Genomic DNA, 26,805 nt, shown 5'->3' with positions numbered 1-26,805 from the left:
CTTCTAATTTACTATTAAATCATGTGTAATTTAAAACACCAAAATATTTACTACTAATTTACTATGAAATCATACGTAATCTCAAACGCAAAAAATATTTGCTAATCATTTACTATTAATTCACTATTAATCTCAAACCTAAAGAATTTGTTAGTATTTTCGTATTAAATCATGTGTAATCTAAACCCCAAATTATATTTGCTTCTAATTTACTATTAAATCATGTGTAATTTAAAACACCAAAATATTTACTACTAATTTACTATGAAATCATACGTAATCTCAAACGCAAAAAATATTTGCTAATCATTTACTATTAATTAACTATTAATCTCAAACCTAAAGAATTTGTTAGTATTTTCGTATTAAATCATGTGTAATCTAAAACCCAAATTATATTTGCTTCTAATTTACTATTAAATCATGTGTAATTTAAAACCCCAAAATATTTACTACTAATTTACTATGAAATCATACGTAATCTCAAACGCAAAAAATATTTGCTAATCATTTACTATTAATCTCAAACCTAAAGAATTTGCTAGTATTTTCGTATTAAATCATGTGTAATCTAAACCCCAAATTATATTTGCTTCTAATTTACTATTAAATCATGTGTAATTTAAAACACCAAAATATTTACTACTAATTTACTATGAAATCATACGTAATCTCAAACGCAAAAAATATTTGCTAATCATTTACTATTAATCTCAAACCTAAAGAATTTGCTAGTATTTTCGTATTAAATCATGTGTAATCTAAACCCCAAATTATATTTGCTTCTAATTTACTATTAAATCATGTGTAATTTAAAACCCCAAAATATTTACTACTAATTTACTATGAAATCATACGTAATCTCAAACGCAAAAAATATTTGCTAATCATTTACTATTAATCTCAAACCTAAAGAATTTGCTAGTATTTTCGTATTAAATCATGTGTAATCTAAAACCCAAATTATATTTGCTTCTAATTTACTATTAAATCATGTGTAATTTAAAACCCCAAAATATTTACTACTAATTTACTATGAAATCATACGTAATCTCAAACGCAAAAAATATTTGCTAATCATTTACTATTAATTCACTTTTAATCTCAAACCTAAAGAATTTGCTAGTATTTTCGTATTAAATCATGTGTAATCTAAACCCCAAATTATATTTGCTTCTAATTTACTATTAAATCATGTGTAATTTAAAACCCCAAAATATTTACTACTAATTTACTATGAAATCATACGTAATCTCAAACGCAAAAAATATTTGCTAATACTTTACTATTAATCTCAAACCTAAAGAATTTGCTAGTATTTTCGTATTAAATCATGTGTAATCTAAACCCCAAATTATATTTGCTTCTAATTTACTATTAAATCATGTGTAATTTAAAACCCCAAAATATTTACTACTAATTTACTATGAAATCATACGTAATCTCAAACGCAAAAAATATTTGCTAATCATTTACTATTAATCTCAAACCTAAAGAATTTGCTAGTATTTTCGTCTTAAATCATGTGTAATCTAAACCCCAAATTATATTTGCTTCTAATTTACTATTAAATCATGTGTAATTTAAAACCCCAAAATATTTACTACTAATTTACTATGAAATCATACGTAATCTCAAACGCAAAAAATATTTGCTAATCATTTACTATTAATTCACTATTAATCTCAAACCTAAAGAATTTGCTAGTATTTTCGTATTAAATCATGTGTAATCTAAAACCCAAATTATATTTGCTTCTAATTTACTATTAAATCATGTGTAATTTAAAACCCCAAAATATTTACTACTAATTTACTATGAAATCATACGTAATCTCAAACGCAAAAAATATTTGCTAATCATTTACTATTAATCTCAAACCTAAAGAATTTGCTAGTATTTTCGTATTAAATCATGTGTAATCTAAACCCCAAATTATATTTGCTTCTAATTTACTATTAAATCATGTGTAATTTAAAACACCAAAATATTTACTACTAATTTACTATGAAATCATACGTAATCTCAAACGCAAAAAATATTTGCTAATCATTTACTATTAATTAACTATTAATCTCAAACCTAAAGAATTTGTTAGTATTTTCGTATTAAATCATGTGTAATCTAAAACCCAAATTATATTTGCTTCTAATTTACTATTAAATCATGTGTAATTTAAAACCCCAAAATATTTACTACTAATTTACTATGAAATCATACGTAATCTCAAACGCAAAAAATATTTGCTAATCATTTACTATTAATCTCAAACCTAAAGAATTTGCTAGTATTTTCGTATTAAATCATGTGTAATCTAAACCCCAAATTATATTTGCTTCTAATTTACTATTAAATCATGTGTAATTTAAAACACCAAAATATTTACTACTAATTTACTATGAAATCATACGTAATCTCAAACGCAAAAAATATTTGCTAATCATTTACTATTAATCTCAAACCTAAAGAATTTGCTAGTATTTTCGTATTAAATCATGTGTAATCTAAACCCCAAATTATATTTGCTTCTAATTTACTATTAAATCATGTGTAATTTAAAACACCAAAATATTTACTACTAATTTACTATGAAATCATACGTAATCTCAAACGCAAAAAATATTTGCTAATCATTTACTATTAATTAACTATTAATCTCAAACCTAAAGAATTTGTTAGTATTTTCGTATTAAATCATGTGTAATCTAAAACCCAAATTATATTTGCTTCTAATTTACTATTAAATCATGTGTAATTTAAAACCCCAAAATATTTACTACTAATTTACTATGAAATCATACGTAATCTCAAACGCAAAAAATATTTGCTAATCATTTACTATTAATCTCAAACCTAAAGAATTTGCTAGTATTTTCGTATTAAATCATGTGTAATCTAAACCCCAAATTATATTTGCTTCTAATTTACTATTAAATCATGTGTAATTTAAAACACCAAAATATTTACTACTAATTTACTATGAAATCATACGTAATCTCAAACGCAAAAAATATTTGCTAATCATTTACTATTAATCTCAAACCTAAAGAATTTGCTAGTATTTTCGTATTAAATCATGTGTAATCTAAACCCCAAATTATATTTGCTTCTAATTTACTATTAAATCATGTGTAATTTAAAACACCAAAATATTTACTACTAATTTACTATTAAATCATACGTAATCTCAAACGCAAAAAATATTTGCTAATCATTTACTATTAATTCACTATTAATCTCAAACCTAAAGAATTTGCTAGTATTTTCGTATTAAATCATGTGTAATCTAAACCCCAAATTATATTTGCTTCTAATTTACTATTAAATCATGTGTAATTTAAAACACCAAAATATTTACTACTAATTTACTATGAAATCATACGTAATCTCAAACGCAAAAAATATTTGCTAATCATTTACTATTAATTAACTATTAATCTCAAACCTAAAGAATTTGTTAGTATTTTCGTATTAAATCATGTGTAATCTAAAACCCAAATTATATTTGCTTCTAATTTACTATTAAATCATGTGTAATTTAAAACACCAAAATATTTACTACTAATTTACTATGAAATCATACGTAATCTCAAACGCAAAAAATATTTGCTAATCATTTACTATTAATCTCAAACCTAAAGAATTTGCTAGTATTTTCGTATTAAATCATGTGTAATCTAAACCCCAAATTATATTTGCTTCTAATTTACTATTAAATCATGTGTAATTTAAAACACCAAAATATTTACTACTAATTTACTATGAAATCATACGTAATCTCAAACGCAAAAAATATTTGCTAATCATTTACTATTAATCTCAAACCTAAAGAATTTGCTAGTATTTTCGTATTAAATCATGTGTAATCTAAACCCCAAATTATATTTGCTTCTAATTTACTATTAAATCATGTGTAATTTAAAACCCCAAAATATTTACTACTAATTTACTATGAAATCATACGTAATCTCAAACGCAAAAAATATTTGCTAATCATTTACTATTAATCTCAAACCTAAAGAATTTGCTAGTATTTTCGTATTAAATCATGTGTAATCTAAAACCCAAATTATATTTGCTTCTAATTTACTATTAAATCATGTGTAATTTAAAACCCCAAAATATTTACTACTAATTTACTATGAAATCATACGTAATCTCAAACGCAAAAAATATTTGCTAATCATTTACTATTAATTCACTTTTAATCTCAAACCTAAAGAATTTGCTAGTATTTTCGTATTAAATCATGTGTAATCTAAACCCCAAATTATATTTGCTTCTAATTTACTATTAAATCATGTGTAATTTAAAACCCCAAAATATTTACTACTAATTTACTATGAAATCATACGTAATCTCAAACGCAAAAAATATTTGCTAATACTTTACTATTAATCTCAAACCTAAAGAATTTGCTAGTATTTTCGTATTAAATCATGTGTAATCTAAACCCCAAATTATATTTGCTTCTAATTTACTATTAAATCATGTGTAATTTAAAACACCAAAATATTTACTACTAATTTACTATGAAATCATACGTAATCTCAAACGCAAAAAATATTTGCTAATCATTTACTATTAATCTCAAACCTAAAGAATTTGCTAGTATTTTCGTCTTAAATCATGTGTAATCTAAACCCCAAATTATATTTGCTTCTAATTTACTATTAAATCATGTGTAATTTAAAACCCCAAAATATTTACTACTAATTTACTATGAAATCATACGTAATCTCAAACGCAAAAAATATTTGCTAATCATTTACTATTAATTCACTATTAATCTCAAACCTAAAGAATTTGCTAGTATTTTCGTATTAAATCATGTGTAATCTAAAACCCAAATTATATTTGCTTCTAATTTACTATTAAATCATGTGTAATTTAAAACCCCAAAATATTTACTACTAATTTACTATGAAATCATACGTAATCTCAAACGCAAAAAATATTTGCTAATCATTTACTATTAATCTCAAACCTAAAGAATTTGCTAGTATTTTCGTATTAAATCATGTGTAATCTAAACCCCAAATTATATTTGCTTCTAATTTACTATTAAATCATGTGTAATTTAAAACCCCAAAATATTTACTACTAATTTACTATGAAATCATACGTAATCTCAAACGCAAAAAATATTTGCTAATCATTTACTATTAATTAACTATTAATCTCAAACCTAAAGAATTTGTTAGTATTTTCGTATTAAATCATGTGTAATCTAAAACCCAAATTATATTTGCTTCTAATTTACTATTAAATCATGTGTAATTTAAAACCCCAAAATATTTACTACTAATTTACTATGAAATCATACGTAATCTCAAACGCAAAAAATATTTGCTAATCATTTACTATTAATCTCAAACCTAAAGAATTTGCTAGTATTTTCGTCTTAAATTATGTGTAATCTAAACCCCAAATTATATTTGCTTCTAATTTACTATTAAATCATGTGTAATTTAAAACACCAAAATATTTACTACTAATTTACTATGAAATCATACGTAATCTCAAACGCAAAAAATATTTGCTAATCATTTACTATTAATCTCAAACCTAAAGAATTTGCTAGTATTTTCGTATTAAATCATGTGTAATCTAAACCCCAAATTATATTTGCTTCTAATTTACTATTAAATCATGTGTAATTTAAAACACCAAAATATTTACTACTAATTTACTATGAAATCATACGTAATCTCAAACGCAAAAAATATTTGCTAATCATTTACTATTAATTAACTATTAATCTCAAACCTAAAGAATTTGTTAGTATTTTCGTATTAAATCATGTGTAATCTAAAACCCAAATTATATTTGCTTCTAATTTACTATTAAATCATGTGTAATTTAAAACCCCAAAATATTTACTACTAATTTACTATGAAATCATACGTAATCTCAAACGCAAAAAATATTTGCTAATCATTTACTATTAATCTCAAACCTAAAGAATTTGCTAGTATTTTCGTATTAAATCATGTGTAATCTAAACCCCAAATTATATTTGCTTCTAATTTACTATTAAATCATGTGTAATTTAAAACACCAAAATATTTACTACTAATTTACTATGAAATCATACGTAATCTCAAACGCAAAAAATATTTGCTAATCATTTACTATTAATCTCAAACCTAAAGAATTTGCTAGTATTTTCGTATTAAATCATGTGTAATCTAAACCCCAAATTATATTTGCTTCTAATTTACTATTAAATCATGTGTAATTTAAAACACCAAAATATTTACTACTAATTTACTATGAAATCATACGTAATCTCAAACGCAAAAAATATTTGCTAATCATTTACTATTAATTCACTATTAATCTCAAACCTAAAGAATTTGTTAGTATTTTCGTATTAAATCATGTGTAATCTAAACCCCAAATTATATTTGCTTCTAATTTACTATTAAATCATGTGTAATTTAAAACACCAAAATATTTACTACTAATTTACTATGAAATCATACGTAATCTCAAACGCAAAAAATATTTGCTAATCATTTACTATTAATTAACTATTAATCTCAAACCTAAAGAATTTGTTAGTATTTTCGTATTAAATCATGTGTAATCTAAAACCCAAATTATATTTGCTTCTAATTTACTATTAAATCATGTGTAATTTAAAACACCAAAATATTTACTACTAATTTACTATGAAATCATACGTAATCTCAAACGCAAAAAATATTTGCTAATCATTTACTATTAATCTCAAACCTAAAGAATTTGCTAGTATTTTCGTATTAAATCATGTGTAATCTAAACCCCAAATTATATTTGCTTCTAATTTACTATTAAATCATGTGTAATTTAAAACACCAAAATATTTACTACTAATTTACTATGAAATCATACGTAATCTCAAACGCAAAAAATATTTGCTAATCATTTACTATTAATCTCAAACCTAAAGAATTTGCTAGTATTTTCGTATTAAATCATGTGTAATCTAAAACCCAAATTATATTTGCTTCTAATTTACTATTAAATCATGTGTAATTTAAAACCCCAAAATATTTACTACTAATTTACTATGAAATCATACGTAATCTCAAACGCAAAAAATATTTGCTAATCATTTACTATTAATCTCAAACCTAAAGAATTTGCTAGTATTTTCGTATTAAATCATGTGTAATCTAAACCCCAAATTATATTTGCTTCTAATTTACTATTAAATCATGTGTAATTTAAAACCCCAAAATATTTACTACTAATTTACTATGAAATCATACGTAATCTCAAACGCAAAAAATATTTGCTAATCATTTACTATTAATTCACTTTTAATCTCAAACCTAAAGAATTTGCTAGTATTTTCGTATTAAATCATGTGTAATCTAAACCCCAAATTATATTTGCTTCTAATTTACTATTAAATCATGTGTAATTTAAAACCCCAAAATATTTACTACTAATTTACTATGAAATCATACGTAATCTCAAACGCAAAAAATATTTGCTAATACTTTACTATTAATCTCAAACCTAAAGAATTTGCTAGTATTTTCGTATTAAATCATGTGTAATCTAAACCCCAAATTATATTTGCTTCTAATTTACTATTAAATCATGTGTAATTTAAAACCCCAAAATATTTACTACTAATTTACTATGAAATCATACGTAATCTCAAACGCAAAAAATATTTGCTAATCATTTACTATTAATCTCAAACCTAAAGAATTTGCTAGTATTTTCGTCTTAAATCATGTGTAATCTAAACCCCAAATTATATTTGCTTCTAATTTACTATTAAATCATGTGTAATTTAAAACCCCAAAATATTTACTACTAATTTACTATGAAATCATACGTAATCTCAAACGCAAACAATATTTGCTAATCATTTACTATTAATTCACTATTAATCTCAAACCTAAAGAATTTGCTAGTATTTTCGTATTAAATCATGTGTAATCTAAAACCCAAATTATATTTGCTTCTAATTTACTATTAAATCATGTGTAATTTAAAACCCCAAAATATTTACTACTAATTTACTATGAAATCATACGTAATCTCAAACGCAAAAAATATTTGCTAATCATTTACTATTAATCTCAAACCTAAAGAATTTGCTAGTATTTTCGTATTAAATCATGTGTAATCTAAACCCCAAATTATATTTGCTTCTAATTTACTATTAAATCATGTGTAATTTAAAACACCAAAATATTTACTACTAATTTTCTATGAAATCATACGTAATCTCAAACGCAAAAAATATTTGCTAATCATTTACTATTAATCTCAAACCTAAAGAATTTGCTAGTATTTTCGTATTAAATCATGTGTAATCTAAACCCCAAATTATATTTGCTTCTAATTTACTATTAAATCATGTGTAATTTAAAACACCAAAATATTTACTACTAATTTACTATGAAATCATACGTAATCTCAAACGCAAAAAATATTTGCTAATCATTTACTATTAATTAACTATTAATCTCAAACCTAAAGAATTTGTTAGTATTTTCGTATTAAATCATGTGTAATCTAAAACCCAAATTATATTTGCTTCTAATTTACTATTAAATCATGTGTAATTTAAAACCCCAAAATATTTACTACTAATTTACTATGAAATCATACGTAATCTCAAACGCAAAAAATATTTGCTAATCATTTACTATTAATCTCAAACCTAAAGAATTTGCTAGTATTTTCGTATTAAATCATGTGTAATCTAAACCCCAAATTATATTTGCTTCTAATTTACTATTAAATCATGTGTAATTTAAAACACCAAAATATTTACTACTAATTTACTATGAAATCATACGTAATCTCAAACGCAAAAAATATTTGCTAATCATTTACTATTAATCTCAAACCTAAAGAATTTGCTAGTATTTTCGTATTAAATCATGTGTAATCTAAACCCCAAATTATATTTGCTTCTAATTTACTATTAAATCATGTGTAATTTAAAACACCAAAATATTTACTACTAATTTACTATGAAATCATACGTAATCTCAAACGCAAAAAATATTTGCTAATCATTTACTATTAATTCACTATTAATCTCAAACCTAAAGAATTTGTTAGTATTTTCGTATTAAATCATGTGTAATCTAAACCCCAAATTATATTTGCTTCTAATTTACTATTAAATCATGTGTAATTTAAAACACCAAAATATTTACTACTAATTTACTATGAAATCATACGTAATCTCAAACGCAAAAAATATTTGCTAATCATTTACTATTAATTAACTATTAATCTCAAACCTAAAGAATTTGTTAGTATTTTCGTATTAAATCATGTGTAATCTAAAACCCAAATTATATTTGCTTCTAATTTACTATTAAATCATGTGTAATTTAAAACACCAAAATATTTACTACTAATTTACTATGAAATCATACGTAATCTCAAACGCAAAAAATATTTGCTAATCATTTACTATTAATCTCAAACCTAAAGAATTTGCTAGTATTTTCGTATTAAATCATGTGTAATCTAAACCCCAAATTATATTTGCTTCTAATTTACTATTAAATCATGTGTAATTTAAAACACCAAAATATTTACTACTAATTTACTATGAAATCATACGTAATCTCAAACGCAAAAAATATTTGCTAATCATTTACTATTAATCTCAAACCTAAAGAATTTGCTAGTATTTTCGTATTAAATCATGTGTAATCTAAACCCCAAATTATATTTGCTTCTAATTTACTATTAAATCATGTGTAATTTAAAACCCCAAAATATTTACTACTAATTTACTATGAAATCATACGTAATCTCAAACGCAAAAAATATTTGCTAATCATTTACTATTAATCTCAAACCTAAAGAATTTGCTAGTATTTTCGTATTAAATCATGTGTAATCTAAAACCCAAATTATATTTGCTTCTAATTTACTATTAAATCATGTGTAATTTAAAACCCCAAAATATTTACTACTAATTTACTATGAAATCATACGTAATCTCAAACGCAAAAAATATTTGCTAATCATTTACTATTAATTCACTTTTAATCTCAAACCTAAAGAATTTGCTAGTATTTTCGTATTAAATCATGTGTAATCTAAACCCCAAATTATATTTGCTTCTAATTTACTATTAAATCATGTGTAATTTAAAACCCCAAAATATTTACTACTAATTTACTATGAAATCATACGTAATCTCAAACGCAAAAAATATTTGCTAATACTTTACTATTAATCTCAAACCTAAAGAATTTGCTAGTATTTTCGTATTAAATCATGTGTAATCTAAACCCCAAATTATATTTGCTTCTAATTTACTATTAAATCATGTGTAATTTAAAACCCCAAAATATTTACTACTAATTTACTATGAAATCATACGTAATCTCAAACGCAAAAAATATTTGCTAATCATTTACTATTAATCTCAAACCTAAAGAATTTGCTAGTATTTTCGTATTAAATCATGTGTAATCTAAACCCCAAATTATATTTGCTTCTAATTTACTATTAAATCATGTGTAATTTAAAACCCCAAAATATTTACTACTAATTTACTATGAAATCATACGTAATCTCAAACGCAAAAAATATTTGCTAATCATTTACTATTAATCTCAAACCTAAAGAATTTGCTAGTATTTTCGTATTAAATCATGTGTAATCTAAACCCCAAATTATATTTGCTTCTAATTTACTATTAAATCATGTGTAATTTAAAACACCAAAATATTTACTACTAATTTACTATGAAATCATACGTAATCTCAAACGCAAAAAATATTTGCTAATCATTTACTATTAATCTCAAACCTAAAGAATTTGCTAGTATTTTCGTATTAAATCATGTGTAATCTAAACCCCAAATTATATTTGCTTCTAATTTACTATTAAATCATGTGTAATTTAAAACCCCAAAATATTTACTACTAATTTACTATGAAATCATACGTAATCTCAAACGCAAAAAATATTTGCTAATCATTTACTATTAATTCACTATTAATCTCAAACCTAAAGAATTTGCTAGTATTTTCGTATTAAATCATGTGTAATCTAAAACCCAAATTATATTTGCTTCTAATTTACTATTAAATCATGTGTAATTTAAAACCCCAAAATATTTACTACTAATTTACTATGAAATCATACGTAATCTCAAACGCAAAAAATATTTGCTAATCATTTACTATTAATCTCAAACCTAAAGAATTTGCTAGTATTTTCGTATTAAATCATGTGTAATCTAAACCCCAAATTATATTTGCTTCTAATTTACTATTAAATCATGTGTAATTTAAAACACCAAAATATTTACTACTAATTTACTATGAAATCATACGTAATCTCAAACGCAAAAAATATTTGCTAATCATTTACTATTAATTAACTATTAATCTCAAACCTAAAGAATTTGTTAGTATTTTCGTATTAAATCATGTGTAATCTAAAACCCAAATTATATTTGCTTCTAATTTACTATTAAATCATGTGTAATTTAAAACCCCAAAATATTTACTACTAATTTACTATGAAATCATACGTAATCTCAAACGCAAAAAATATTTGCTAATCATTTACTATTAATCTCAAACCTAAAGAATTTGCTAGTATTTTCGTCTTAAATCATGTGTAATCTAAACCCCAAATTATATTTGCTTCTAATTTACTATTAAATCATGTGTAATTTAAAACACCAAAATATTTACTACTAATTTACTATGAAATCATACGTAATCTCAAACGCAAAAAATATTTGCTAATCATTTACTATTAATCTCAAACCTAAAGAATTTGCTAGTATTTTCGTATTAAATCATGTGTAATCTAAACCCCAAATTATATTTGCTTCTAATTTACTATTAAATCATGTGTAATTTAAAACACCAAAATATTTACTACTAATTTACTATGAAATCATACGTAATCTCAAACGCAAAAAATATTTGCTAATCATTTACTATTAATTAACTATTAATCTCAAACCTAAAGAATTTGTTAGTATTTTCGTATTAAATCATGTGTAATCTAAAACCCAAATTATATTTGCTTCTAATTTACTATTAAATCATGTGTAATTTAAAACCCCAAAATATTTACTACTAATTTACTATGAAATCATACGTAATCTCAAACGCAAAAAATATTTGCTAATCATTTACTATTAATCTCAAACCTAAAGAATTTGCTAGTATTTTCGTATTAAATCATGTGTAATCTAAACCCCAAATTATATTTGCTTCTAATTTACTATTAAATCATGTGTAATTTAAAACACCAAAATATTTACTACTAATTTACTATGAAATCATACGTAATCTCAAACGCAAAAAATATTTGCTAATCATTTACTATTAATCTCAAACCTAAAGAATTTGCTAGTATTTTCGTATTAAATCATGTGTAATCTAAACCCCAAATTATATTTGCTTCTAATTTACTATTAAATCATGTGTAATTTAAAACACCAAAATATTTACTACTAATTTACTATGAAATCATACGTAATCTCAAACGCAAAAAATATTTGCTAATCATTTACTATTAATTCACTATTAATCTCAAACCTAAAGAATTTGTTAGTATTTTCGTATTAAATCATGTGTAATCTAAACCCCAAATTATATTTGCTTCTAATTTACTATTAAATCATGTGTAATTTAAAACACCAAAATATTTACTACTAATTTACTATGAAATCATACGTAATCTCAAACGCAAAAAATATTTGCTAATCATTTACTATTAATTAACTATTAATCTCAAACCTAAAGAATTTGTTAGTATTTTCGTATTAAATCATGTGTAATCTAAAACCCAAATTATATTTGCTTCTAATTTACTATTAAATCATGTGTAATTTAAAACCCCAAAATATTTACTACTAATTTACTATGAAATCATACGTAATCTCAAACGCAAAAAATATTTGCTAATCATTTACTATTAATCTCAAACCTAAAGAATTTGCTAGTATTTTCGTATTAAATCATGTGTAATCTAAACCCCAAATTATATTTGCTTCTAATTTACTATTAAATCATGTGTAATTTAAAACACCAAAATATTTACTACTAATTTACTATGAAATCATACGTAATCTCAAACGCAAAAAATATTTGCTAATCATTTACTATTAATTAACTATTAATCTCAAACCTAAAGAATTTGTTAGTATTTTCGTATTAAATCATGTGTAATCTAAAACCCAAATTATATTTGCTTCTAATTTACTATTAAATCATGTGTAATTTAAAACCCCAAAATATTTACTACTAATTTACTATGAAATCATACGTAATCTCAAACGCAAAAAATATTTGCTAATCATTTACTATTAATCTCAAACCTAAAGAATTTGCTAGTATTTTCGTATTAAATCATGTGTAATCTAAACCCCAAATTATATTTGCTTCTAATTTACTATTAAATCATGTGTAATTTAAAACACCAAAATATTTACTACTAATTTACTATGAAATCATACGTAATCTCAAACGCAAAAAATATTTGCTAATCATTTACTATTAATCTCAAACCTAAAGAATTTGCTAGTATTTTCGTATTAAATCATGTGTAATCTAAACCCCAAATTATATTTGCTTCTAATTTACTATTAAATCATGTGTAATTTAAAACACCAAAATATTTACTACTAATTTACTATGAAATCATACGTAATCTCAAACGCAAAAAATATTTGCTAATCATTTACTATTAATTAACTATTAATCTCAAACCTAAAGAATTTGTTAGTATTTTCGTATTAAATCATGTGTAATCTAAAACCCAAATTATATTTGCTTCTAATTTACTATTAAATCATGTGTAATTTAAAACCCCAAAATATTTACTACTAATTTACTATGAAATCATACGTAATCTCAAACGCAAAAAATATTTGCTAATCATTTACTATTAATCTCAAACCTAAAGAATTTGCTAGTATTTTCGTATTAAATCATGTGTAATCTAAACCCCAAATTATATTTGCTTCTAATTTACTATTAAATCATGTGTAATTTAAAACACCAAAATATTTACTACTAATTTACTATGAAATCATACGTAATCTCAAACGCAAAAAATATTTGCTAATCATTTACTATTAATCTCAAACCTAAAGAATTTGCTAGTATTTTCGTATTAAATCATGTGTAATCTAAACCCCAAATTATATTTGCTTCTAATTTACTATTAAATCATGTGTAATTTAAAACACCAAAATATTTACTACTAATTTACTATGAAATCATACGTAATCTCAAACGCAAAAAATATTTGCTAATCATTTACTATTAATTCACTATTAATCTCAAACCTAAAGAATTTGTTAGTATTTTCGTATTAAATCATGTGTAATCTAAACCCCAAATTATATTTGCTTCTAATTTACTATTAAATCATGTGTAATTTAAAACACCAAAATATTTACTACTAATTTACTATGAAATCATACGTAATCTCAAACGCAAAAAATATTTGCTAATCATTTACTATTAATTAACTATTAATCTCAAACCTAAAGAATTTGTTAGTATTTTCGTATTAAATCATGTGTAATCTAAAACCCAAATTATATTTGCTTCTAATTTACTATTAAATCATGTGTAATTTAAAACACCAAAATATTTACTACTAATTTACTATGAAATCATACGTAATCTCAAACGCAAAAAATATTTGCTAATCATTTACTATTAATCTCAAACCTAAAGAATTTGCTAGTATTTTCGTATTAAATCATGTGTAATCTAAACCCCAAATTATATTTGCTTCTAATTTACTATTAAATCATGTGTAATTTAAAACACCAAAATATTTACTACTAATTTACTATGAAATCATACGTAATCTCAAACGCAAAAAATATTTGCTAATCATTTACTATTAATCTCAAACCTAAAGAATTTGCTAGTATTTTCGTATTAAATCATGTGTAATCTAAACCCCAAATTATATTTGCTTCTAATTTACTATCAAATCATGTGTAATTTAAAACCCCAAAATATTTACTACTAATTTACTATGAAATCATATGTAATCTCAAACGCAAAAAATATTTGCTAATCATTTACTATTAATCTCAAACCTAAAGAATTTGCTAGTATTTTCGTATTAAATCATGTGTAATCTAAAACCCAAATTATATTTGCTTCTAATTTACTATTAAATCATGTGTAATTTAAAACCCCAAAATATTTACTACTAATTTACTATGAAATCATACGTAATCTCAAACGCAAAAAATATTTGCTAATCATTTACTATTAATTCACTTTTAATCTCAAACCTAAAGAATTTGCTAGTATTTTCGTATTAAATCATGTGTAATCTAAACCCCAAATTATATTTGCTTCTAATTTACTATTAAATCATGTGTAATTTAAAACCCCAAAATATTTACTACTAATTTACTATGAAATCATACGTAATCTCAAACGCAAAAAATATTTGCTAATACTTTACTATTAATCTCAAACCTAAAGAATTTGCTAGTATTTTCGTATTAAATCATGTGTAATCTAAACCCCAAATTATATTTGCTTCTAATTTACTATTAAATCATGTGTAATTTAAAACCCCAAAATATTTACTACTAATTTACTATGAAATCATACGTAATCTCAAACGCAAAAAATATTTGCTAATCATTTACTATTAATCTCAAACCTAAAGAATTTGCTAGTATTTTCGTATTAAATCATGTGTAATCTAAACCCCAAATTATATTTGCTTCTAATTTACTATTAAATCATGTGTAATTTAAAACACCAAAATATTTACTACTAATTTACTATGAAATCATACGTAATCTCAAACGCAAAAAATATTTGCTAATCATTTACTATTAATTCACTATTAATCTCAAACCTAAAGAATTTGTTAGTATTTTCGTATTAAATCATGTGTAATCTAAACCCCAAATTATATTTGCTTCTAATTTACTATTAAATCATGTGTAATTTAAAACACCAAAATATTTACTACTAATTTACTATGAAATCATACGTAATCTCAAACGCAAAAAATATTTGCTAATCATTTACTATTAATTAACTATTAATCTCAAACCTAAAGAATTTGTTAGTATTTTCGTATTAAATCATGTGTAATCTAAAACCCAAATTATATTTGCTTCTAATTTACTATTAAATCATGTGTAATTTAAAACACCAAAATATTTACTACTAATTTACTATGAAATCATACGTAATCTCAAACGCAAAAAATATTTGCTAATCATTTACTATTAATCTCAAACCTAAAGAATTTGCTAGTATTTTCGTATTAAATCATGTGTAATCTAAACCCCAAATTATATTTGCTTCTAATTTACTATTAAATCATGTGTAATTTAAAACACCAAAATATTTACTACTAATTTACTATGAAATCATACGTAATCTCAAACGCAAAAAATATTTGCTAATCATTTACTATTAATCTCAAACCTAAAGAATTTGCTAGTATTTTCGTATTAAATCATGTGTAATCTAAACCCCAAATTATATTTGCTTCTAATTTACTATTAAATCATGTGTAATTTAAAACCCCAAAATATTTACTACTAATTTACTATGAAATCATACGTAATCTCAAACGCAAAAAATATTTGCTAATCATTTACTATTAATCTCAAACCTAAAGAATTTGCTAGTATTTTCGTATTAAATCATGTGTAATCTAAAACCCAAATTATATTTGCTTCTAATTTACTATTAAATCATGTGTAATTTAAAACCCCAAAATATTTACTACTAATTTACTATGAAATCATACGTAATCTCAAACGCAAAAAATATTTGCTAATCATTTACTATTAATTCACGTTTAATCTCAAACCTAAAGAATTTGCTAGTATTTTCGTATTAAATCATGTGTAATCTAAACCCCAAATTATATTTGCTTCTAATTTACTATTAAATCATGTGTAATTTAAAACCCCAAAATATTTACTACTAATTTACTATGAAATCATACGTAATCTCAAACGCAAAAAATATTTGCTAATACTTTACTATTAATCTCAAACCTAAAGAATTTGCTAGTATTTTCGTATTAAATCATGTGTAATCTAAACCCCAAATTATATTTGCTTCTAATTTACTATTAAATCATGTGTAATTTAAAACCCCAAAATATTTACTACTAATTTACTATGAAATCATACGTAATCTCAAACGCAAAAAATATTTGCTAATCATTTACTATTAATCTCAAACCTAAAGAATTTGCTAGTATTTTCGTATTAAATCATGTGTAATCTAAACCCCAAATTATATTTGCTTCTAATTTACTATTAAATCATGTGTAATTTAAAACCCCAAAATATTTACTACTAATTTACTATGAAATCATACGTAATCTCAAACGCAAAAAATATTTGCTAATCATTTACTATTAATCTCAAACCTAAAGAATTTGCTAGTATTTTCGTATTAAATCATGTGTAATCTAAACCCCAAATTATATTTGCTTCTAATTTACTATTAAATCATGTGTAATTTAAAACACCAAAATATTTACTACTAATTTACTATGAAATCATACGTAATCTCAAACGCAAAAAATATTTGCTAATCATTTACTATTAATCTCAAACCTAAAGAATTTGCTAGTATTTTCGTCTTAAATCATGTGTAATCTAAACCCCAAATTATATTTGCTTCTAATTTACTATTAAATCATGTGTAATTTAAAACCCCAAAATATTTACTACTAATTTACTATGAAATCATACGTAATCTCAAACGCAAAAAATATTTGCTAATCATTTACTATTAATTCACTATTAATCTCAAACCAAAAGAATTTGCTAGTATTTTCGTATTAAATCATGTGTAATCTAAAACCCAAATTATATTTGCTTCTAATTTACTATTAAATCATGTGTAATTTAAAACCCCAAAATATTTACTACTAATTTACTATGAAATCATACGTAATCTCAAACGCAAAAAATATTTGCTAATCATTTACTATTAATCTCAAACCTAAAGAATTTGCTAGTATTTTCGTATTAAATCATGTGTAATCTAAACCCCAAATTATATTTGCTTCTAATTTACTATTAAATCATGTGTAATTTAAAACACCAAAATATTTACTACTAATTTACTATGAAATCATACGTAATCTCAAACGCAAAAAATATTTGCTAATCATTTACTATTAATTCACTATTAATCTCAAACCTAAAGAATTTGTTAGTATTTTCGTATTAAATCATGTGTAATCTAAACCCCAAATTATATTTGCTTCTAATTTACTATTAAATCATGTGTAATTTAAAACACCAAAATATTTACTACTAATTTACTATGAAATCATACGTAATCTCAAACGCAAAAAATATTTGCTAATCATTTACTATTAATTAACTATTAATCTCAAACCTAAAGAATTTGTTAGTATTTTCGTATTAAATCATGTGTAATCTAAAACCCAAATTATATTTGCTTCTAATTTACTATTAAATCATGTGTAATTTAAAACCCCAAAATATTTACTACTAATTTACTATGAAATCATACGTAATCTCAAACGCAAAAAATATTTGCTAATCATTTACTATTAATCTCAAACCTAAAGAATTTGCTAGTATTTTCGTATTAAATCATGTGTAATCTAAACCCCAAATTATATTTGCTTCTAATTTACTATTAAATCATGTGTAATTTAAAACCCCAAAATATTTACTACTAATTTACTATGAAATCATACGTAATCTCAAACGCAAAAAATATTTGCTAATCATTTACTATTAATCTCAAACCTAAAGAATTTGCTAGTATTTTCGTATTAAATCATGTGTAATCTAAACCCCAAATTATATTTGCTTCTAATTTACTATTAAATCATGTGTAATTTAAAACCCCAAAATATTTACTACTAATTTACTATGAAATCATACGTAATCTCAAACGCAAAAAATATTTGCTAATCATTTACTATTAATTCACTATTAATCTCAAACCTAAAGAATTTGTTAGTATTTTCGTATTAAATCATGTGTAATCTAAACCCCAAATTATATTTGCTTCTAATTTACTATTAAATCATGTGTAATTTAAAACACCAAAATATTTACTACTAATTTACTATGAAATCATACGTAATCTCAAACGCAAAAAATATTTGCTAATCATTTACTATTAATTAACTATTAATCTCAAACCTAAAGAATTTGTTAGTATTTTCGTATTAAATCATGTGTAATCTAAAACCCAAATTATATTTGCTTCTAATTTACTATTAAATCATGTGTAATTTAAAACCCCAAAATATTTACTACTAATTTACTATGAAATCATACGTAATCTCAAACGCAAAAAATATTTGCTAATCATTTACTATTAATCTCAAACCTAAAGAATTTGCTAGTATTTTCGTATTAAATCATGTGTAATCTACACCCCAAATTATATTTGCTTCTAATTTACTATTAAATCATGTGTAATTTAAAACCCCAAAATATTTACTACTAATTTATTATGAAATCATACGTAATCTCAAACGCAAAAAATATTTGCTAATCATTTACTATTAATCTCAAACCTAAAGAATTTGCTAGTATTTTCGTATTAAATCATGTGTAATCTAAACCCCAAATTATATTTGCTTCTAATTTACTATTAAATCATGTGTAATTTAAAACCCCAAAATATTTACTACTAATTTACTATGAAATCATACGTAATCTCAAACGCAAAAAATATTTGCTAATCATTTACTATTAATTCACTATTAATCTCAAACCTAAAGAATTTGCTAGTATTTTCGTATTAAATCATGTGTAATCTAAAACCCAAATTATATTTGCTTCTAATTTACTATTAAATCATGTGTAATTTAAAACCCCAAAATATTTACTACTAATTTACTATGAAATCATACGTAATCTCAAACGCAAAAAATATTTGCTAATCATTAACTATTAATCTCAAACCTAAAGAATTTGCTAGTATTTTCGTATTAAATCATGTGTAATCTAAACCCCAAATTATATTTGCTTCTAATTTACTATTAAATCATGTGTAATTTAAAACACCAAAATATTTACTACTAATTTACTATGAAATCATACGTAATCTCAAACGCAAACAATATTTGCTAATCATTTACTATTAATTCACTATTAATCTCAAACCTAAAGAATTTGTTAGTATTTTCGTATTAAATCATGTGTGATCTAAACCCCAAATTATATTTGCTTCTAATTTACTATTAAATCATGTGTAATTTAAAACACCAAAATATTTACTACTAATTTACTATGAAATCATACGTAATCTCAAACGCAAAAAATATTTGCTAATCATTTACTATTAATTAACTATTAATCTCAAACCTAAAGAATTTGTTAGTATTTTCGTATTAAATCATGTGTAATCTCAAACCCAAATTATATTTGCTTCTAATTTACTATTAAATCATGTGTAATTTAAAACCCCAAAATATTTACTACTAATTTACTATGAAATCATACGTAATCTCAAACGCAAAAAATATTTGCTAATCATTTACTATTAATCTCAAACCTAAAGAATTTGCTTGTATTTTCGTATTAAATCATGTGTAATCTAAACCCCAAATTATATTTGCTTCTAATTTACTATTAAATCATGTGTAATTTAAAACCCCAAAATATTTACTACTAATTTACTATGAAATCATACGTAATCTCAAACGCAAAAAATATTTGCTAATCATTTACTATTAATCTCAAACCTAAAGAATTTGCTAGTATTTTCGTATTAAATCATGTGTAATCTAAACCCCAAATTATATTTGCTTCTAATTTACTATTAAATCATGTGTAATTTAAAACACCAAAATATTTACTACTAATTTATTATGAAATCATACGTAATCTCAAACGCAAAAAATATTTGCTAATCATTTATTATTAATCTCAAACCTAAAGAATTTGCTAGTATTTTCGTATTAAATCATGTGTAATCTAAACCCCAAATTATATTTGCTTCTAATTTACTATTAAATCATGTGTAATTTAAAACCCCAAAATATTTACTACTAATTTACTATGAAATCATACGTAATCTCAAACGCAAAAAATATTTGCTAATCATTTACTATTAATCTCAAACCTAAAGAATTTGTTAGTATTTTCGTATTAAATCATGTGTAATCTAAAACCCAAATTATATTTGCTTCTAATTTACTATTAAATCATGTGTAATTTAAAACCCCAAAATATTTACTACTAATTTACTATGAAATCATACGTAATCTCAAACGCAAAAAATATTTGCTAATCATTTACTATTAATCTCAAACCTAAAGAATTTGCTAGTATTTTCGTATTAAATCATGTGTAATCTAAACCCCAAATTATATTTGCTTCTAATTTACTATTAAATCATGTGTAATTTAAAACCCCAAAATATTTACTACTAATTTACTATGAAATCATACGTAATCTCAAACGCAAAAAATATTTGCTAATCATTTACTATTAATCTCAAACCTAAAGAATTTGCTAGTATTTTCGTATGAAATCATGTGTAATCTAAACCCCAAATTATATTTGCTACTAATTTACTATTAAATCATGTGTAATTTAAAACACCAAAATATTTACTACTAATTTACTATGAAATCATACGTAATCTCAAACGCAAACAATATTTGCTAATCATTTACTATTAATTCACTATTAATCTCAAACCTAAAGAATTTGTTAGTATTTTCGTATTAAATCATGTGTAATCTAAACCCCAAATTATATTTGCTTCTAATTTACTATTAAATCATGTGTAATTTAAAACCCCAAAATATTTACTACTAATTTACTATGAAATCATACGTAATCTCAAACGCAAAAATATTTGCTAATCATTTACTATTAATTAACTATTAATCTCAAACCTAAAGAATTTGTTAGTATTTTCGTATTAAATCATGTGTAATCTAAAACCCAAATTATATTTGCTTCTAATTTACTATTAAATCATGTGTAATTTAAAACCCCAAAATATTTACTACTAATTTACTATGAAATCATACGTAATCTCAAACGCAAAAAATATTTGCTAATCATTTACTATTAATCTCAAACCTAAAGAATTTGCTAGTATTTTCGTATTAAATCATGTGTAATCTAAACCCCAAATTATATTTGCTTCTAATTTACTATTAAATCATGTGTAATTTAAAACCCCAAAATATTTACTACTAATTTACTATGAAATCATACGTAATCTCAAACGCAAAAAATATTTGCTAATCATTTACTATTAATCTCAAACCTAAAGAATTTGCTAGTATTTTCGTATTAAATCATGTGTAATCTAAACCCCAAATTATATTTGCTTCTAATTTACTATTAAATCATGTGTAATTTAAAACCCCAAAATATTTACTACTAATTTACTATGAAATCATACGTAATCTCAAACGCAAAAAATATTTGCTAATCATTTACTATTAATTCACTATTAATCTCAAACCTAAAGAATTTGCTAGTATTTTCGTATTAAATCATGTGTAATCTAAAACCCAAATTATATTTGCTTCTAATTTACTATGAAATCATGTGTAATTTAAAACCCCAAAATATTTACTACGAAATTACTATTAAATCATACGTAATCTCAAACGCAAAAAATATTTGCTAATCATTTACTATTAATTCACTATTAATATCCAACTTAAGAATTTGATAGTATTTTCGTATTAAATCATGTGTAATCTAAAACCCAAATTATATTTGCTTCTAATTTACTATTAAATCATGTGTAATTTAAAACCCCAAAATACTTACTACTAATTTACTATGAAATCATACGTAATCTCAAACGCAAAAAATATTTGCTAATCATTTACTATTAATTCACTATTAATCTCAAACCTAAAGAATTTGCTAGTATTTTCGTATTAAATCATGTGTAATCTAAAACCCAAATGATATTTGCTTCTAATTTACTATTAAATCATGTGTAATTTAAAACCCCAAAATATTTACTACTAATTTACTATGAAATCATACGTAATCTCAAACGCAAAAAATATTTGCTAATCATTTACTATTAATCTCAAACCTAAAGAATTTGCTAGTATTTTCGTATTAAATCATGTGTAATCTAAAACCCAAATTATATTTGCTTCTAATTTACTATTAAATCATGTGTAATTTAAAACCCCAAAATATTTACTACTAATTTACTATGAAATCATACGTAATCTCAAACGCAAAAAATATTTGCTAATCATTTACTATTAATTCACTATTAATCTCATACCTAAAGAATTTGCTAGTATTTTCGTATTAAATCATGTGTAATCTAAACCCCAAATTATATTTGCTTCTAATTTACTATTAAATCATGTGTAATTTAAAACCCCAAAATATTTACTACTAATTTACTATGAAATCATACGTAATCTCAAACGCAAAAAATATTTGCTAATCATTTACTATTAATCTCAAACCTAAAGAATTTGCTAGTATTTTCGTATTAAATCATGTGTAATCTAAAACCCAAATTATATTTGCTTCTAATTTACTATTTAATCATGTGTAATTTAAAACCCCAAAATATTTACTACTAATTTACTATGAAATCATACGTAATCTCAAACACAAAAAATATTTGCTAATCATTTACTATTAATTCACTATTAATCTCAAACCTAAAGAATTTGATAGTATTTTCGTATTAAATCATGTGTAATCTCAAACCCAAATTATATTTGCTTCTAATTTACTATTAAATCATGTGTAATTTAAAACCCCAAAATATTTACTACTAAGTTACTATGAAATCATACGTAATCTCAAACGCAAAAAATATTTGCTAATCATTTACTATTAATTCACTATTAATCTCAAACCTAAAGAATTTGCTAGTATTTTCGTCTTAAATCATGTGTAATCTCAAACCCAAATTGTATTTGCTACTAGTTCACTATTAAATCATGTGTAATTTAAAACACCAAAATATTTACTACTAATTTACTATGAAATCATACGTAATCTCAACCACAAAAAATATTTGCTAATCATTTACTATTAATTCACTATTAATCTCAAACCTGAAGAATTTGCTAGTATTTTCGTATTAAATCATGTGTAATCTCAAACCCAAATCATATTTGCTTCTAATTTACTATTTAATCATGTGTAATTTAAAACCCCAAAATATTTACTACTAATTTACTATGAAATCATACGTAATCTCAAACACAAAAAATATTTGCTAATCATTTACTATTAATTCACTATTAATCTCAAACCTAAAGAATTTGCTTGTAATTTCCTATGAAATCATGTGTAATCTCAAACCCAAATTATATTTGCTTCTAATTTACTATTAAATCATGTGTAATTTAAAACCCCAAAATATTTACTACTAATTTACTATGAAATAATACGTAATCTCAAACGCAAAAAATATTTGCTAATCATTTACTATTAATTCACTATTAATCTCAAACCTTAAGAATTTGCTAGTATTTTCGTATTAAATCATGTGTAATCTCAAACCCAAATTGTATTTGCTACTAATTCACTATTAAATCATGTGTAATTTAAAACCCCAAAATATTTACTACTAATTTACTATGAAATCATACGTAATCTCAAACACAAAAAATATTTGCTAATCATTTACTATTAATTCACTATTAATCTCAAACCTAAAGAATTTGCTTGTAATTTCCTATGAAATCATGTGTAATCTCACACCCAAATTATATTTGCTTCTAATTTACTATTAAATCATGTGTTATTTAAAACCCCAAAATATTTACTACTAATTTACTATGAAATCATACGTAATCTCAAACACAAAAAATATTTGCTAATCATTTACTATTAATTCACTATTAATCTCAAACCTAAAGAATTTGCTCGTAATTTCGTATTAAATCATGTGTAATCTCAAACCCAAATTATATTTGCTTCTAATTTACTATTAAATCATGTGTAATTTAAAACCCCAAAATATTTACTACTAATTTACTATGAAATCATACGTAATCTCAAACGCAAAAAATATTTGCTAATCATTTACTATTAATTCACTATTAATCTCAAACCTAAAGAATTTACTAGTATTTTCGTATTAAATCATGTGTAATCTAAAACCCAAATTATATTGGCTTCTAATTTACTATTAAATCATGTGTAATTTAAAACCCCAAAATATTTACTACTAATTTACTATGAAATCATACGTAATCTCAAACGCAAAAAATATTTGCTAATCATTTACTATTAATTCACTATTAATCTCAAACCTAAAGAATTTGCAAGTAATTTCCTATTAAATCATGTGTAATCTCAAACCCAAATTATATTTGCTACTAATTTACTATTAAATCATGTGTAATTTAAAACCCCAAAATATTTACTACTAATTTACTATGAAATCATACGTAATCTCAAACGCAAAAAAAATGTGCTAATCATTTACTATTAATTCACTATTAATCTCAAACCTAAAGAATTTGCTAGTAATTTCCTATGAAATAATGTGTAATCTCAATGTATTACATGTTCAGAATTTTGGTCAGTGTTCTTTCACAGAAAAAAAAAAAAAAGCAGAAAAACTTCATCGACAGTTTGCTCATGCCTCGAAGGAAAAACTTGTTTCCTTGGTTAAAAAAAGTGGCAAATTCAATGACAAGGAATTTATAAAGGCGATTGAGGAGGTTTGTGAAAACTGTCAAATTTGCCTTAGATTTAAAAAAACTCCACTGCGACCGGTTGTGGGATTGCCTCTTGGCAATAGATTTAATCACACAGTTTGCATGGATTTGAAAGAGTTCATCCGCAATGAGGTGTGGATACTACATCTCATTGATGCCGCTACCAGGTATTCAGCGGCAACATTGATCAAAACAAAGAAGAAGGAGGAGATCATCAAAAACATCTTTATGATGTGGATTACCTATTTCGGATCTCCTGTTCGTTTTCTGAGTGATAATGGGGGTGAATTCAACAACGAACACTATAGACAGATGAATGAAAAACTCAACATAGAGACCTGTACTACTGCCGCAGAAAGTCCATTCAGCAACGGTACTGTAGAACGTCATAATTTGATAGTTGCTGAGGCAATGAAAAAAACAATTGACGATGAGAAGTGTGAACCTGAAATTGCCTTGGCATGGGCTATTTGTGCAAAAAATGCCCTCCTCAATTACTCTGGACACAGTCCAAATGAACTTGTATTCGGTTTCAATGTAAATACACCCTCAATTCTGACAGACCAGTTACCTGCTATGGAGTCCTCTACTACAAGTGACATGGTGAGAAAAAATTTAAATGCTCTCCATAGTGCAAGGAGAAACTTTTTGGAAGCTGAGTCCAGTGAGAGAATTAGGAGAGCTCTCAGGTCTAATGTCAGAACTTATGCTGATGAAGATTATGCTACCGGAGACCAAATCTATTATCGGAGGCAGGGTTTTAAAGGATGGCGTGGTCCAGCAAAAGTGTTAGGCAGAGAAGGCCAGTTTGTCTTAATCAGACATGGCGGAGCATTTTATAGGATGCATCCGTGCCAATTGATGAAAGTGAATAAAAACAACGAAAAAAGAACAAAAAAAGCTGAAATGCTGGGAAACACTACAGAAGGGAAGAATGAATACCTTTCAGTTGAGGAGGAGGAGTTGCAGAATCAAGTGGTAGAAAGTGAAGATATAGACAGAGAAGAAGTTGTTGATAGTTCTACCAGTTTAAGAGATAAGACTGAAAAACCTGGCCGAAATAAGACCATAACTTATAAAATAAATGGAAGTGAGGAGTGGAAGAAAGGAAAGGTTATGTCAGTACAGCCTAAATCAACTGGC

This window comes from Euprymna scolopes, chromosome 46 (assembly GCF_053919585.1).
Source record: "Euprymna scolopes isolate OS-2025 chromosome 46, ASM5391958v1, whole genome shotgun sequence".
NCBI classification, from domain to species: domain Eukaryota; kingdom Metazoa; phylum Mollusca; class Cephalopoda; order Sepiida; family Sepiolidae; genus Euprymna; species Euprymna scolopes.
This window is presented reverse-complemented; position numbering follows the sequence as displayed.